Here is an 18,573-nt window from a genome sequence, read left to right as displayed (position 1 = left end):
TTATTGCAGATAACATGATGGATTATTTGGAAACAAACAACATCTTGCCAGTAGAGCAAAAAGGCAACAAAAGAAGGAGCAGGGGCACAAAAGATCAGCTTCTAATTGATAAAATGATATTAGAAAATTGTAAGAACAGAAAAACGAACTTGAATATGGTCTGGATTGATTACAAAAAGGCATTTGACTCACTGCCACATAGTTGGATCATAAAATGCTTAGAAACAACTGGCATTAGCAAAAATATTACATCCTTTACTGAAAAGGCGATGAAACAATGGAGAACTGAGTTGGCAGTAGGTAATGAGATCTACGGAAAGGTTAATATCAAGCGAGGAATTTTCCAGGGTGATTCACTTTCACCTCTTCTCTTCATCATCGCAATGATCCCACTATCAGTAATCTTAAAAAAAATGAAATTAGGCTACCAAACAGCCAAAAAAGCTGAAAAAATTTCGCATTTACTATATATGGATGATTTGAAACTTTATGAAAAGTCAGAAATAGAAATCCAATCATTGACAAACACAGTCCGAGTATTCAGCACCGATATTTCAATGCAGTTGAAACTGGCAATACCAGTTATAAGATACACAACTGGTATAGTTAACTGGACACAAGCTGATTTGGACCTTTTGGACCGAAAAACCAGGAAACTAATGACAATGCACTACAGTTTACATCCACGTGGTGATACTGATAGACTGTACCTGCCCCGAAAATCAGGTGGCAGAGGATTATTACAAGTGAAGCAAACAGTTGAAGAAGAAAAACATGCACTGGCTGATTATTTAAAAGAAAGTCAAGAACATCTATTAATCGAAGTAAAGAAAAAAAATCTACTGAAGGCCCAACAGACGAAACAAGAATACAGAAAAGATGTGATAAAATCAAGAATGGAGAGTTGGCAGAACAAAGCACTGCATGAGCAATTTCTGGAAAAAAATAAAAGATAAAGTGGACAATGAACAAACTTGGTTATGGTTAACAACAGGTACATTAAAGAAAGAAACAGAGTCACTAATCTTGGCTGCGCAAGAACAAGCTATCCGCACCAATGCCATTAAGGCCAAAATCGAAAAATCCTCTGATGATGCCAAATGTAGACTTTGCAAAGAAGCTGATGAAACTGTTGATCACATACTCAGCTGCTGTAAAAAAATCGCACAGACTGATTATAAATTGCGGCACAATTCAGTAGCGCAAATGATCCATTGGAATTTGTGCAAAAATTATAATATTAAAACAGCAACAAACTGGTGGGAACATCAGCGTGAAAAAGTCACCGAAAATCAGATGGTCAAGATCTTGTGGGATTTCCGTATACAAACGGACAAAATACTGGCGCATAATACACCAGACATCACACTGGTTGAGAAAAACAAGGTTACAATCATAGATATTGCAATACCAGGTGATAGCAGGGTCGCCGAGAAGGAACATGAAAAAATCGCAAAATACCAGGACTTAAAAATTGAAATTCAACGACTATGGCACAAACCAGCAGTGGTAATTCCAGTGGTAATTGGCACACTGGGTGCTATTCCAAAAGCATTGGAATTACATTTAAAACAGTTAAAAATTGACAAAATCACCATCAGTCAAATGCAAAAAGCCGCACTGCTTGGATCTGCACGCATATTACGAAAATACGTTACAACGTCCTAGGCCCCTGGGTGGGGCCCGACTAGTAACTAATGCCAAATCCGGCGAAACAACTGGCCGCTGTGATACAATTGTATAATAATAAATAATAATAATAATAATAATAATAATAAAAATAAAAGATAAAGTGGACAGTGAACAAACTTGGTTATGGTTAAAAACAGGTACATTAAAGAAAGAAACAGAGTCACTAATCCTGGCTGCGCAAGAACAAGCTATCCGCACAAATGCCATTAAGGCCAAAATCGAAAAATCCTCTGATGATGCCAAATGCAGACTTTGCAAAGAAGCTGATGAAACTGTTGATCACATACTCAGCTGCTGTAAAAAAAATCGCGCAGACTGATTATAAATTGCGGCACAATTCAGTAGCACAAATGATCCATTGGAATTTGTGCAAAAATTATAATATTAAAACAGCAACAAACTGGTGGGAACATCAGCCTGAAAAAGTCACCGAAAATCAGATGGTCAAGATCTTGTGGGATTTCCGTATACAAACTGACAAAATACTGGCGCATAATACACCAGACATCACACTGGTTGAGAAAAATAAGGTCACAATCATAGACATCGCAATACCAGGTGATAGCAGGGTCGCCGAGAAGGAACATGAAAAAATCGCAAGATACCAGGACTTAAAAATCGAAATTCAACGACTATGGCACAAACCAGCAGTGGTAATTCCAGTGGTAATTGGCACACTGGGTGCTATTCCAAAAGCACTGGAATTACATTTAAAACAGTTAAAAATTGACAAAATCACCATCAGTCAAATGCAAAAAGCCGCACTGCTTGGATCTGCACGCATATTACGAAAATACGTTATGACGTCCTAGGCCCCTGGGTGGGGCCCGACTAGTAACCAATGCCAAATCCGGCAAAACAACTGGCCGCTGTGATACAATTGTATAATAATAATAATTCTTGTGGGATTTCCGTATACAAACTGACAAAATACTGGCGCATAATACACCAGACATCACACTGGTTGAGAAAAATAAGGTCACAATCATAGACATCGCAATACCAGGTGATAGCAGGGTCGCCAAGAAGGAACATAAAAAAATCGCAAGATATCAGGACTTAAAAATCGAAATTCAACGACTATGGCACAAATCAGCAGTGATAATTCCAGTGGTAATTGGCACACTGGGTGCTATTCCAAAAGCACTGGAATTACATTTAAAACAGTTAAAAATTGACAAAATCACCATCAGTCAAATGCAAAAAGCCGCACTGCTTGGATCTGCACGCATATTACGAAAATACGTTATGACGTCCTAGGCCCCTGGGTGGGGCCCGACTAGTAACCAATGCCAAATCCAGCAAAACAACTGGCCGCTGTGATACAATTGTATAATAATAATAATAATAATAATAATAATAATAATAATAATGATGATGATGAACTAATTCAAAAACAAAAAGAATTGAAGGATATGATCATGGAGCATTTTCTGCTTAATGAGGAAAGGCAACGTTTACCATCAGTAAAAACTGTGCCTAAAATTTTTTTGGCCCCTATCATGAAAAAGGTTAATGCAGTGTTTTCAACAATTGAACCGGGATCCATCTTGGAAACAAACCAGTTAATGTACAGCGCAGCTGTAATAGTCACTAATGAACTAGGTATTAAAATTAAAGTACCTAGTCACACAACAGAAAAAGCATCAAAGCCAAAGTGAAAAATCCGTTTAGAACAAAAAATCAAAAAATTAAGGGCAGATGCTAGTAACTTAAAGAACATGCATGAGCAACGGCTTAAAAACAACAAAATCATAGATCGGCTAATCAGAAGATATAGATTGGATACAAGAAACATCAATGAAGCTGTAGAGATTGTAAAACAGCAGATAACAGCAACAGCTAGAAAAATTGAAAGATATGAGGCACGAATCATCCAATATAAACAAAATCAGCAATTTCGATCAGACCAACGGCGTTTTTATCAAAGTCTTAATGTGAATGGTGACACCAAAAGTGAAAAACCAGAAAAGCAGGCCACAGTTGAATTCTGGAAAGAATTGTGGGAAAATGCAAAGGACTACAACAAGGAAGCAAAGTGGATACATGACTTTGAGAAAAGCATTGGCAACAAACAAATGCAAGTATTAGAAATAACAACTGAGATGGTCAAAAATCGAGTTAAAAAGGTAAAGAATTGGACATCACCTGGAAAGGACCAATTACATGGTTTCTGGCTCAAATATCTGACCAGTTTACATGCAATATTGGCCAGGCAACTGAATGAAATTTTACAAAAGGGCCAAATTGATGAATGGTTGACAACTGGAAAAACATACTTGATTCAGAAAGATGCAACTAAAGGAACAACACCTGAAAACTACAGACCAATAACATGCTTGCCAACAACCTTCAAATTACTCACAGGCATTATTGCAGATAACATGATGGATTATTTGGAAACAAACAACATCTTGCCAGTAGAGCAAAAAGGCAACAAAAGAAGGAGCAGGGGCACCAAAGATCAGCTCCTAATTGATAAAATGATATTAGAAAATTGTAAGAACAGAAAAACGAACTTGAATATGGTCTGGATTGATTACAAAAAGGCATTTGACTCACTGCCACATAGTTGGATCATAAAATGCTTAGAAACAACTGGCATTAGCAAAAATATTACATCCTTTACTGAAAAGGCGATGAAACAATGGAGAACTGAGTTGGCAGTAGGTAATGAGATCTACGGAAAGGTTAATATCAAGCGAGGAATTTTCCAGGGTGATTCACTTTCACCTCTTCTCTTCATCATCGCAATGATCCCACTATCAGTAATCTTAAAAAAAATGAAATTAGGCTACCAAACAGCCAAAGAAGCTGAAAAAATTTCGCATTTACTATATATGGATGATTTGAAACTCTATGGAAAGTCAGAAATAGAAATCCAATCATTGACAAACACAGTCCAAGTATTCAGCACCGATATTTCAATGCAGTTTGGCATGGAAAAATGCGCCACTGTATCCATAAAAAGGGGCAAAATCACTGCATGTGAGGGAATTGAAATGCCCAATGGCCAATTAATTAAATGCAAAGAAAATGAAGCCTACAAATACTTAGGCATTCTGCAGTTGGATAAATATCAAGCATGAAGAAGTAAAAACTATTGTCAGGCGAGAATACACCAACAGAGTTAGGAAAATGTTGAAATCTAAATTGAATGGTGGAAATACAATCAAGGCCATAAATATCTGGGCAATACCAGTTATAAGATACACAGCTGGTATAGTTAACTGGACACAAACTGATTTGGACCTTTTGGACCGAAAAACCAGGAAACTAATGACAATGCACTACAGTTTACATCCACGTGGTGATACTGATAGACTATACCTGCCCCGAAAATCAGGTGGCAGAGGATTATTACAAGTGAAGCAAACAGTTGAAGAAGAAAAACATGCACTGGCTGATTATTTAAAAGAAAGTCAAGAACATCTATTAATTTAAGTAAAGAACAAAAAACTACTGAAGGCCCAACAGATGAAACAAGAATACAGAAAAGATCTTGGAAGACAGCGTTTATATCCTTGATACCCAAAAAGATCAAGATACTACCCAACCAAAAAAGTATAGACCCATCTCATTACTTAATGTAGATTATAAAATTTTTACTAAAATATTAGCAAATAGGTTAATGCTGGTTATTCAACAATTGATACACACCGACCAAACAGGTTTTATACAGGGGAGACAGATGAAAAGTAATGTTAGATTAATTATTAATGCATTAGAATATCTGGGAAAGAACAACCAAATTCCTGCTGCGTTCATATTTTTGGATGCTGAGAAAGCCTTTGATCGAGTTAATTGGCAATTTCTGTTGAAGATATTGCAAAAAATGCAGATAGGAGACTGTTTTTTACAGTCAATTAAAGCAATATACCAACAGCAAACAGCACAAATCATAGTCAATGGAAGTTTAACAGACTCTTTTCAAATTGGAAAAGGTACAAGACAGGGCTGTCCTTTGTCCCCACTATTGTTTATTATAACTCTGGAAGTATTGTTGAATAAAATACGGGGCTTGGATGGTCTAAAAGGGATCAAGATTAGGCAGCAAGAATACAGAGTACGCGCTTTTGCGGATGATTTGGTCATAATATTGGAACAAACCGCAGGAATCCAGTATGGTTTTAATGAATATGATTAATCAATATGGTCAAGTGTCTGGTTTTAAAATAAATTTAGGAAAAACAAAAATATTAGCTATAAATATGAATACTAAACAAAAGGAAGAACTAGGAGGGATTATGGGCAGGAAAGAAGCCGAGGGTAAAGCTGAAAATAATGCAAGATGCACGCGAGAGAGGAGGCTTGAAACTACCTAACCTAAAACTATATTATGATGCAGTGGTGCTATCAGTAATTAGTGATTGGACTCATTTAACTAATGATAGAATATTAAATATTGAGGGACACAATCTGGTATATGGTTGGCATGCTTACCTGTTATTCAACAAAAAATTGGACAAGAATTTTAAAAGTCATATTTTAAGAAATGCTTTACTGCGGGTCTGGAAAAAATACCAATATAAGCTAAACGATAAGATACCCATGTGGGCAATTCCTAGACATGCAATTGAAAATATGAATATAGCACAAAAACAGGATAGAATTACTTATAGACAGCTTCTCATTTTGGAAAGGGGGGTACTACAACTAAAATCTTTAGAGGTATTAAAAGAGGAGAAGGCAGTTCAAACATGATTCCAGTATGGGCAATTACAGGCCAGGTGGAAAATAGATCAAAAAATTGGTTTTATCCAAGTTGAGGATAATCTGTTTAAACAAATAAGAGATCAAAGCTTAATGCATATAAAGAGGATATATAATGTATTAATACAGATGGATTCGGAAACAGAATTAATTAAAGATTGCATGATAAAGTGGGCTCAAAATATTGAAGAACCAATAATGTTGGATACATGGGAAAGAATCTGGATAAGAAATGTGAAATTTACACAAACTCAAAACCTGAGAGAAAATTTTTATAAGATGTTCTATAGATGGCATTTAGATCCTAAAAAGCTGGCTTCTATGTATCCGAATTTACAGCCTACATGTTGGAGATGTGGTTCTCTCGATGCTACATATTTTCATATATGGTGGACCTGCCAAAAGGTTAAGGCATTTTGGATAAAAATATGGTGGATTATGCAAAATATCTTTAAAAGCAGGATAAAGTTTACTCCTCAGTTATTTTTACTAGGTATAAGTACTGACTTTACAGTGGTAGAGACTAACTTGATTCTGCACCTAATAACAGCAGCAAGACTGTTGGTGGCGTAATACTGGAAGAAGGAAGACTTGCCTACAACTCAAGAATGGACATTGAAAGTTACAAATTTAGCCGAGATGGCTAAAATATCGGCATATCTTAAAGATCATTCAAATGAGATATATAAACGAGACTGGAAAAAATGGATTGACTATATACAAAACAAATACGGGACTAAGAAATTCCAGACAGCCTATGCTTAAGATCAGGAATGATTTAAATTGTTCAAAGTTAGCTTAGCAAGAAGAAGCTAAGATCAATGTAGAGATGTTATTAACTTTTCTTTTTCATTTCTTTTTTCTCAATATATTTTAGACTGTGTTTGTTAAAAATCTATACCGTGTACGGGCTCTGGGAAGTCAGGGAGGAGGAGGTGGGTGGTTGGGGGGGAGGGTGGGGGGAGGGAGCGATATATACTAGGTTAGATGCGATGTGTTAGATTTCAATGTAATGTGACTTCACATGTATACTGTTTTTCTTTAATTTCTCTGTAAAAATAGGATAAGTTAAGTACATTGACATATAGTGGAAATACACCAAGGGGAGGAGAAGTGGGATAGAAGAAAGATGGGTAGAGAGGGATGGGAGAGAGGGTGGGAGGGAAGGTGAGAAGGAAGGGAGTGGATCAGGAGAGAGGAGTGGTAGAGGGGGAGGGGAAGTAGGGTAGAGGGGGATGATGGAGGGAAGATAGAAAGTTGGAGGGGGGTGGAAGAAAGAGGTGTATGGAGAGTGGAAGAGGTATATCGGGTTTCTATTTTTGGGGGTATAGTTGAGAAGAGGAATTGCTGCGATTATTGTTTAATGTTGTATGGCGCCGGCTATGCACAGTATATATGTGAGTGTATGAAAATGAAAAAATGGAAAATAAAAAACATTATCTCTAAAAAAAAGAATACAGAAAAGATGTGATAAAATCAAGAATGGAGAGTTGGCAGAACAAAGCACTGCATGGCCAATTTCTGGAAAAAATAAAAGATAAAGTGGACAGTGAACAAACTTGGTTATGGTTAACAACAGGTACATTAAAGAAAGAAACAGAGTCACTAATCCTGGCTGCGCAAGAACAAGCTATCCGCACAAATGCCATTAAGGCCAAAATCGAAAAATCCTCTGATGATGCCAAATGCACACTTTGCAAAGAAGCTGATGAAACTGTTGATCACATACTCAGCTGCTGTAAAAAAATCGCACAGACTGATTATAAATTGCGGCACAATTCAGTAGCGCAAATGATCCATTGGAATTTGTGCAAAAATTATAATATTAAAACAGCAACAAACTGGTGGGAACATCAGCCTGAAAAAGTCACCGAAAATCAGATGGTCAAGATCTTGTGGGATTTCCGTATACAAACCGACAAAATACTCGCGCGTAATACACCAGACATCACACTGGTTGAGAAAAATAAGGTCACAATCATAGACATCGCAATACCAGGTGATAGCAGGGTCGCCGAGAAGGAACATGAAAAAATCGCAAGATACCAGGACTTAAAAATCGAAATTCAACGACTATGGCACAAACCAGCAGTGATAATTCCAGTGGTAATTGGCACACTGGGTGCTATTCCAAAAGCACTGGAATTACATTTAAAACAGTTAAAAATTGACAAAATCACCATCAGTCAAATGCAAAAAGCCGCACTGCTTGGATCTGCACGCATATTACGAAAATACGTTACGACGTCCTAGGCCCCTGGGTGGGGCCTGACTAGTAACCAATGCCAAATCCAGTGAAACAACTGGCCGCTGTGATACAATTGTATAATAATAATAATAATAATAATAATAACAACAACAACAACAACAACAACAACAACCACCATCATCACCACCACCACCACCACCTTTTGGATATTTTCCTGGTTGTAGTCTAAATGAAAATTATTTCTGGGAGGAAAATTATGTTCTAGAGGAAAAATTCCTTATTGGTTATGACATTACTGATGCTAAGGAAACTAAATGTGTAAATGCTAATTATTCATATCTAAATCTGCACTATTTTTAAATGCCTTTTTGTGAAGAGCTGCAGGCTAGATCTTACTAGGGAATTATAGTTTTGATTTATTTATTGCGTTTTGAGAGTAGCTGCTTGATCAATGTAAAGGGCCCTGTCACTCTGCTTTTGTCTAGTAAACTTCTTTGGCAATGAAGAATATAGCAAAATGAACTTGATGGTTCTTATTCATTGACATATACTTTCCTCACCTTTGAAAATGTGATTAGGTGACAATGTGTAGAGAAAGATGCTAATAACTTTGAAGAAAATGTGCAAGACAGTCAATGCAAAGTAAAAGAGAAGTCATTTTTCAGAAGAAATAATTTCAAAGTAACACAGCATGAGCTTCTTTTATATAGAAACAGGCAAAGGGAAATTTTGCTAGTATACTGTTTCCTAACAAGGACTATCTTGAAGGGTTAACAAAATATAAGGGAGGGACAGAAAACTAAATTCTATTTTTTTGTGCAGATCCTTGAATTGGTTATGTACTAATGTTTTCCCGTAGTATGCAAAGAAATAGGTGTGTGTAAAACTTAATTTGGAAGATGAAAGGTGATTGAGCTCAATTATCTCTTCAGATTTAAATGTTAATTGAACTGCTGAATTGAGTGTGCCTTCAATTAGATTCAGACATTTGATGAAGTTTTTTTACAACTGCACATGCACTTTTATAAAGTCAATTATTGAATCATAAAGTTGAAGTGGATTTTGCCCAATTCATAAATACAATACAGCTCTCAATATCAACTGAATCAGATGATATACATAGAGACTAACACTTTTTGATAAAATATTTCACTCATCGAGACAACAACCACAGTAAGATAATCCAGACAATCTAAGAAAGTATTAGAAAAGGTATATTTCAAATATTCCAGATGTTTATTCAGATGGATTTCCTAACCACAGCATGAAGATCATTCCGTAAGTAAACAGCCATCAACAAATAAAAAGAGTCCTAACTGTTAACTTCTGTCATGCTAAGTGCCATAAATATTAAATGTCAGAGGCCAGACAACCATCTGTCAGCTATGCCAAAGCTGTGTCTTGAATGCATATTCTGTGCTGAGACACACTCTCTCTATCCCTTACACAATGCAATCATTCATTTTCTAGATGAAGATGTACTTTAAGACCAGGGCTCTCATTTGGAAGACAAGTTAAAAGTTTGGACTATATTCACGAGCTTATGGAGTTAGGCTATCCTTGTTTTGTTCCCTAAAAATATAGTTCAAGGGCATTAATTTGGAGATTCATTGGGTTTTTTTCCTTTTTTCGTTTGCATATAATAAAAATGATTTTTAAAAGTCTGAGCTAGGGATGATATGAACTCCAAACTTACTTTCAAAACTATATTATACAAATGTCTGTCATGGTTCACAAACAGAATACAGGTAGTCCTTAACAACAATTTATTTAGTGATCAAAGTTACAAGAGTAATGAAAAAAGTCATCCCATTTACAGCTACTCCATAGTCACAGGATCAAAAATTGGGTGCTTCGTTATAGATCCTGGGGTCACATGATCACCATTTCCAATTTTCACACACAGTTTCCGACAAGCAAAGTCAATTAGTAAAGCTGATTAGAAAACAGAAAAAATCCAATGGAAGTAACAGTTTTTGTGAGATCCTTGGTGCTGGTGGTTTTCTTGCAGACATTTCATTACCAAAATAGATAACATCATCAGTGCTAGAAAAGCATGGGGTTTGCTCTTATTTTTATATACCGGTACTAGCTTGCCATGTCAGTGTTGGTGAGTATGTCCTTGGTGGTTCATTGATTATGCTGTTGTTTGTCTCTGTCAGTAATTCCTTTACAGGGATATTGTTTACTTGATTCTTGGTTAAGTATTAATCTTGGTGCCAATCTCTGGTTATATGGGTATTGATTGCTGATGAAGAGGTGCTTTGGCCTTTTTGTTTTCTTCATGCTTTTTGACTGTGTCTCTTGAGAGGTATGTAGATATTATTTATCTCTATGTGCCTGTTGATGGCCAATTTGTCTGAATTCCAAGGCTCCAAGAATTATTTGGCATTTTTGGATTTGACTTAATCTAGGATGCTTAGAGTTTCCAAGCTGAAATTATGGTTGAATCTGTTCATGTGTTGTGAAATTTCATCATGTCTTCTGACGGTTGGTGTTCATAGATATACTTTACTAGTCTTTTGCCCGTTTCTCCTACATACTGGTAGTTACAATCCTCACCAAGTGCTTTAGATGACTACTGCTTTTCTGCTGGGTCTTCTGGGTCTTTTAGTTTTCTTAGGATTTTTTGTTTTGGAGGACTTTAGTTGGCTTGTGTGCTATAGTGATACCATGTGGTTGCAATAACCTGTTGGTGGTTTCTGAGATCTTTTTGATACACGGCAGTGTTTTTAATGGTACAGTTATAACCATAACTTGTTTCACATAATTCAAGTATAGTTTACATTCACTAGGTCATTTTTTTTCATTTTCAAGCACAACCAATGTACATGTGATTGCTCTTTCCTACATTTTTAACATGTAACATGTTTAATTTTACATGGCTATTCCTGAAAGTTCTCTAGGAAAAAGAATGATTCAGCAAGTAAAGATACCTACTTTATCCTGAGGCTAAGCTTGAATCAAGCTTCATGAATTCCATTGATTTGAATTAAAAAAACACACACACAAATCCAAGGTGTTTGTTTTTTTAATGGAATTGGATAATATTTTCAAGAAGACTGCCTACTTTCAAATCAATACATGCAAGTATATTGTGGCTAATTTAAATTCTGGCTTTTAAAACATTAAAGACTCTGTATTTTTTATTTTTGTGCTTTGCAATGGGTATTCATTGTCCTTATCTTTCTGTTATTGGAAAACTTATCCTTTGTCTCCCTTCTTCCACCATCTAATCTTTATCCCTCTTCTATACAGAAGTACGAAGCAATGCTTAACAGAGGAACAATGCAGAACATTAGGTAATCTTTGCTGCTGCTTGAAGTATAGGTTTGGCTTGTTGCTTTAGGAAGATTCTTCATTAAATCACAGAGTTGATCCAATACATATGTCAATTAACTGCTCATGGCATTTGAATTATGGAGGTTAGGTTCAGATGGACTACTGGAATTAAGATTAAATCTTAATGACCATAAACTGCAAGAAAATTCCATATCCTGTGAATCATGAACATTTATTTTAGGTCATTTTTGGCTAAATCAGCTTTCCCTCCAAATAAACTAAGTTATCCCAATAAATAAACAATGAGACTCTGATGCAAATCAGAGATGGGAAAGGAAGCTGTAGAGGGATTATTTTTTGTAGTGATATCATATGTTATGTCCACATTATTTTTTCAAATAAAGTATATTGCAGGGTTGTGGTTTTTTTCCAAAAAAGTGGGGGAGGGGCATAGTAGGTTTTAAGCAATATAATTTAATATACATTTGGAGCTTTATACATTATTTTACTTATAATTAGTCAAATAAAAGTTATTCATATTTTTAAAAATTTAATTAAAAGCATAGCATTGTCTATATTTCCTGTTTTATATTATGTCAAGCAGTGGGTTTACTTTTGTTAAAATGTCTGATATAAAGCTGAAATTGTTAAAATATATAAAAGATCCAAGCAAAGTGCAAGGTGCAAGAACTGTATACTGGGGAATAAAATCAATAACTTTCCAATGGCTGAAATGTATATATAAAACTAAAACAAAGAGAATACCATGTGTGAAATACATGGATTTTTTTGAAATGGGGGAAATCTGGGAGCTGAAATCCACACATTTTAAGGTTGCCAAGTTTGAAAAATACTGCTTTAGAATGTGTAAGGATAGGGAGGGATGTAAAATGTCAGGAAAAGCAAATCACAAAAATTGTTCCCCTAAGGTATATGTCTAATGGAATCTATTTTAAAAAGTCTTCATTTGGCCGTTTAGATTTCTGCATCTCAGAAATATTGTTTGGTAAAAATTTTGTAGCATAGTAATTAAGATGTCAGACTAAGGTGGAAAGACCTGTATTCAATTAACTACCAACTGTAGAGAGTACTGGGTGGTGTGAGGCCATTACTGATCTTCAGCCTTATAATAAGTTGCTGCTGAAAGAATAAAAGGAGGGCAAACACTGTGTATGTTGTCCGAGTTCCTACAGGAAAGCTATATATGTAATAATAAAAACAAATAAGAAGTATGAAATTTAGGACTAAACTCTGGATGCTACCATATGCTATCCCATTGTTCCAATATAGTTTCTACTGTTTCTTGTCATAATGGTGTAATACTTTTAAAGCACACTCATATACGCATTTAGAGAAATTTCACATGCAACATATTTATAATGCTGGTGAAAACAAAAGTCACATCAAAAAGCAATTATTGATGATAGGGAGGAGCTCAGGAGCTCCTCACCTCACTTCTTTTTCTAAATTATCAAACCAGTATGTCACATTATTGCAAATTATGAGTGTTTGGGACTGTAGTGTATAGACAAAGGGCAGATCACAATGTTACTGATACTCTTCCTCTTCTTCAAACACATACATTGATAGTTCTAATTGTACTCAGATATATTTGTTAAATAAAATATACCACTTTACTAAACTTTCAGTTCTTTGGGACTGTGATTAAAATAAACACAGATAAGAATTATGTGAATCTAGGAATGACACATATGAAAGAGAATATTTTGAGAGAATTACAGGGTAAGAAGTGAAATAAATTATGCCTTGATATAGAAATATTAGAATGATAAATACTTGAACATTTTTTAAAACTATGTATTATAATACAGAGAAGAAAGACAGCTAAACTGGAAAGCTGAAGAAAGATCATATCCTATGACAGCAACTGGGTGAAAGATCAAGATTGTCAGAAGTAAAAGAGGAATATAAAGTTTTTTGATCAAGGTTAAAATAAGACAAGTTTCTATAAATGTCTGTTAACCCTTGATAATTTTTTTGCTGATAGAAAATGTTATAATTTATGGATATGAAAATGGATAAGGAATGGGTTAAGGGATACACACACACACACACAGACACAGAGACACACATAATATTGCTTCCTTTCTCTATCTATCGGCTCATCACAAGAGACCATCCAGACAGAAAGCCATTATTTTTACTGTTGCCTTTGTTATGCAAATGTGTGTGTGTGTGTGTGTGTGTGTGTGTTTATAACATTATGGGCTAATTAAGTTTGATACTTATTGGACATAACTTTTTAAAATATTTGTTATTTTTTCTTTTTATTTACCTACCCATTTTACTCTTTTTTTAAATCTCTCTTTTTCTTCTCTGAGAAACTTGATGGTTGCTTTTACTACTGTAATTAAAATGTTCAATAAATAATATTTTAAAAAGAAAAAACTGTGTGAATCTAACACATTTTAGTTCCCCTTTTCTTAGTAAATATTTTCTATGCTTCAAAGGAGTATGTATCTGTTATATTCACTTGTTTGCACAGTGGCAGCATCGTAGCCAATGAGGTTTATCCAAGGTGTGATTATTGCTAATTGAAACTTTCCCTTTACACTATACTACAGATAATGAAAGAGGGTTTTTTAAAATAAATTATTTATTTATTTATTTCCAAAACAAACATATGTTGCAAAAAGTATATCAGCTGGTTACAAAAAGCTTTTGTACATCTCTTCCACCATCATCAAATATAATTCATATTAATTAAAATGTCTTAACTCAAATATTTACTATATTAACATCATCATACCTCCACTTTTATTTGACTACAGTTATTTAAACATCCTTCATCCTTAAATATACCAAGATTCAATCCATAACCACATGCTGGCATTTCATTTACTTATTTATAAAATCCTCCATTAACATTGTCCTCATATCCTGTTTTAGCTAAACATCCATAATATTTAATACCAAAGATTTCTAATCCTCCATGTATATAATTTATTATCATTATCCTTTCTTTATTTAATTATATCCTATATCATAGCATTTTCCCCCTATTAGTTAAAATTTAACTGTATATAGTTTTTTTAGGATAATTGTTATTTTTATTAATAATCTTTATATATAGTCCAAAAATATTTCTAACCTTCCCTTCTCATATCCAATTATTACTTATCATATCAACTCAACATTGTATACATTACTATCATTATTAATTTTTATTTAACTATACCTATTACCAATGGATTTAGCTAAGTTTAGCTAATTTTGAATTATACTCTTCCATCTATCAACCTGTATCTCTCCAATAACAGAACAATCTTATATCTGCTGCCATTTGTGGGTCCAATTCTCCAAACATCTTTTTGAACAAGTCCATACGAAGAAATCTTTGCACCTTCTTGTCTGTGGTGTTTCTCATATAATGTTGATGCCCTCTTTTTGTTTCCCTTATCAGCTTGTCTTTAATTCTCAACAGTGGTATCAAATGTTTTGCAAATAGTATTTCATAATCCATAAATTCTTTGATATTTTCTCCTCCTCCTGTGCCCTGTCTTTTGAAGTAAATTTTCTCTCCATTTAACTCCTCTTCAAATATTCCATTCTGTCCTCCCTCAGAAGTAAACCAATTGTCACGAATATCAACAAGCTCCAATTCTTTATCTCCGTTTTCATTCTTATTTTGTATTTGGAAAACATCCTCAGTTGCCAAAAACACCAAATAATCCAATTTTCTATGAATTCTGTCCTCTGTATCAGACAGTCTCTTCAAAGCTGAGAGTATCTCTTGGAGAGACGCTTGAACAGGTGCCATGTTTATACGCAGTTGTATTTTTTCTTAAGAGCTCTGAAGCATTTGCAAGTGAAAGCAGCTGTACAATCTTATCAGATCAGCTGGAAACACTTTCTTTTTCAAGTCGCCCTGACTTCGGCAGTCTTAAAAGACTGGAATTTTTACTGCCAGATGAAGACTTTAAACCTGCTTTTCTCGGAGACTTGCGATATCTCTGAGATCAGCAAGATGTAACCTTCCTGTTCACCATCTCTTCGGGATGATTTAGGTTCGTTAGAACCCCCCAGCAATAAAAGTATCGAGTGCGATCTCAGAGCTTTGAGATCGCACGTCATCCCGTCACGGCATCCAGGCTCCGGATGAAAGAGTTTTTGTTGTTGTAAATAAATTATATTGACAGTATTCCTCTGGCCCACTAATTTTGACATTTTGTCAAAGAATGCAATAAGAGTTGTCTGACATCATCTGTTTTTGACAAATCATGTTGACTTTTGGCTACTAGATAGTAATTCTTCTAAGCAAGTTGATTAGCCTTCTTCTGGATACTTTTCACACAGTAGTTACTACCTTCTTTATTAATGTAAGAATCCACTCTCACAGTTTCATTTGTTATCATACAAGACCTAGACATAGCTAATCAAAACTTGCTGTTCTAGATCTTTAAAAAAGGGAAATATATTGCTACTGAACTTGCTTGACTTTCTTTCTAAAAAAACTTGACAAAATCCATGTCAATTCTATATAGAAATATTAAGTATGGGAAATAAATATAAGATTTCTATATTTTCAAAGTGCTCCTGAGTTCTGTTGGCTCATTCCAGGACTGGATAGAACCTTTTGTACATTTTCTTCTTTTGTTTCTTAAGTTACTTATAAACTATCCACCATCCAATATTGCTAAAGAAAGTGTTAGTAAAAATATTACTAAAGTTAAGCATAATGTCAATGTAGTATCTACAAAACAACAGGTTTCAATGTCATATTTTTTTTTAAAAAAAAGTTGTCTCTAATAAAGTCAAAAACTAATATACAGTAATTTCACCTACACCTTTTTGTGGGAAGCACTCTGCACCTGAATACCACTGAAGAAAGGCTCCTCTTCTTTTTCATGGACTCACATTTAATGGGTTCACTACCCTTGATATAAAAGCACCTGGATATTGACTTAAGCTGACAATCTGAAAGCATGATCAAACAAATGTGGGAATTACTGAAAAGTAATGAACCGTACATTTTTGAATGTACGGCTGGAAAAGAAAATGAAAGCAGGACAACTATTTCAGTTCAGCCCTTGGATTCATGGCATATTTATAAAATGTTAAAGTTTACCTTGAAAGCTAAATTCTACATTTAAAGTAGGGAGAATAATAGGCTTTTCTACATTCAGGTTTATGTAAGGTGTAATTTTGCTTCATTTCATACCAAAAGTCTTTGAAATAACCTGCCAATTTAAAAACTGTTTCAGACCCCTTAAGCTGAGCTGTCTTAAATCAGTGAATATCCCTAGGGATCCTCTCCCTGCCCCCAGCTATCATCGTTTTTAAAGACAAATTTCACTTCTTTAATAACATACAGTAGTTTATCTGTAAGGATATTGTTATTATTGCTAAGCTATAAAAGCTGTTTGAGGCATTTATTATTCAGCTAAGAAATTTCACAAGGTACTGGAATGATCTCTGCACTTCAAAAATACACATAAATACATACCTCCCCAACATACCATAGTAAAAATGTAATAGTTATTTATAAAATAGGAGTTTTCTAAGTAATAGCCTAATATTCATTTTGAAATTGTTTAAATAGTGGATGTATGCAATTAGTTCATCAAATTCAGAATTCTTTTTTCTTTTCTTTTGAGGGGAGGAGGGTGTAAAAATGTTTCCACATTTAGGAAACAGTAAGAATGTTCAAGCACTTTAATATGCAGCATTCATATTCAGGGCAGCTAATTTCAGTTCTCAAGACAAAATAAAACAGAATGTAGAACATACATAGCAAATGAACTTTTATGAGCATGTTGAATTTCTCTGGAGAATTGTATGCTCTTGTCTAGACAAATGCAGTGACCCCTGGCAAATATGTGTCAAGGAGGTTAAGGAATAGATTTTAAAGCTGCAACCACTTAATGTCTATTTAATGTAAAAATATTCTTCCAAATTATATCCACGTATGTTTGAATATGCTGCTATTGTCTTCAGTCTTGGAAAATCATGCACTGTGTGCTAAGTGTGGGAACTGCCTTGACAATATCCTGGGTACTTTCAACCTTCAAGAAATCAGGATAATTAAAATCCACTATTACTCTTAAAAATGGCAATTCCAACTTCTTGTGAACATACCAGGATATTGGACAGAAACAGTCAGTCTTGCAATGGGAAACATTGCTCCTACAATTTTTACTCTTCTCCAATGACAGGACCTAGAGGCTTTCTACATAAATTCCTATTAAAAAGTAGAATTTTCTTCATTTAGTGCTTTTTTGGTGGTACTTCTTGTTGTAGAACAACAATCTAGTGCACACAGAGAAACAAAGTTAGGTTGGCAATTCTGCTCAGATCTAACTAGCTCAGTAGTACAGCTACTCCTGCCTGTTCCTCCATTTTGGTCATGACTGCAAGAGACTGGATAAGTTTACTGGGCCCAAAAAGGTCTACTGTGATTCTGTAGAAGTTTCCATTATTTTAGAGTTAACTCATTTTTTCAGCTGATACAGACACAAAGACTTAAAGTTGAAATTAAAGTAGGAATTGTTTCATTATATCAAATAAAATGTTAATTATGTAATGTCTTATACTTAATGCTAATATTATGCTTATATCTATTTCCTAGTACTGTGTAACCTATTGGTTTCCTATTGTTATAAGATTTGTAAAAACTTACCATTAACTCTATACATTCTTATTTCTTTATTCAATTT

The 18,573-nt window shown here is 34.7% G+C and overlaps 1 protein-coding gene and 1 pseudogene across 1 annotated transcript in view; one reads left to right on the top strand and one right to left on the bottom strand.

The window, feature by feature from the left end:
- CLSTN2 (calsyntenin 2) overlaps window positions 1-18,573 on the bottom strand; it is a 198,291-nt gene that overhangs the window by 50,681 nt on the left and 129,037 nt on the right.
- Window positions 14,391-14,519, top strand: LOC116514477 (annotated as a pseudogene).

Source organism: Thamnophis elegans, chromosome 10, assembly GCF_009769535.1.
Source record: "Thamnophis elegans isolate rThaEle1 chromosome 10, rThaEle1.pri, whole genome shotgun sequence".
NCBI classification, from domain to species: domain Eukaryota; kingdom Metazoa; phylum Chordata; class Lepidosauria; order Squamata; family Colubridae; genus Thamnophis; species Thamnophis elegans.
This window is presented reverse-complemented; position numbering and strand designations above follow the sequence as displayed.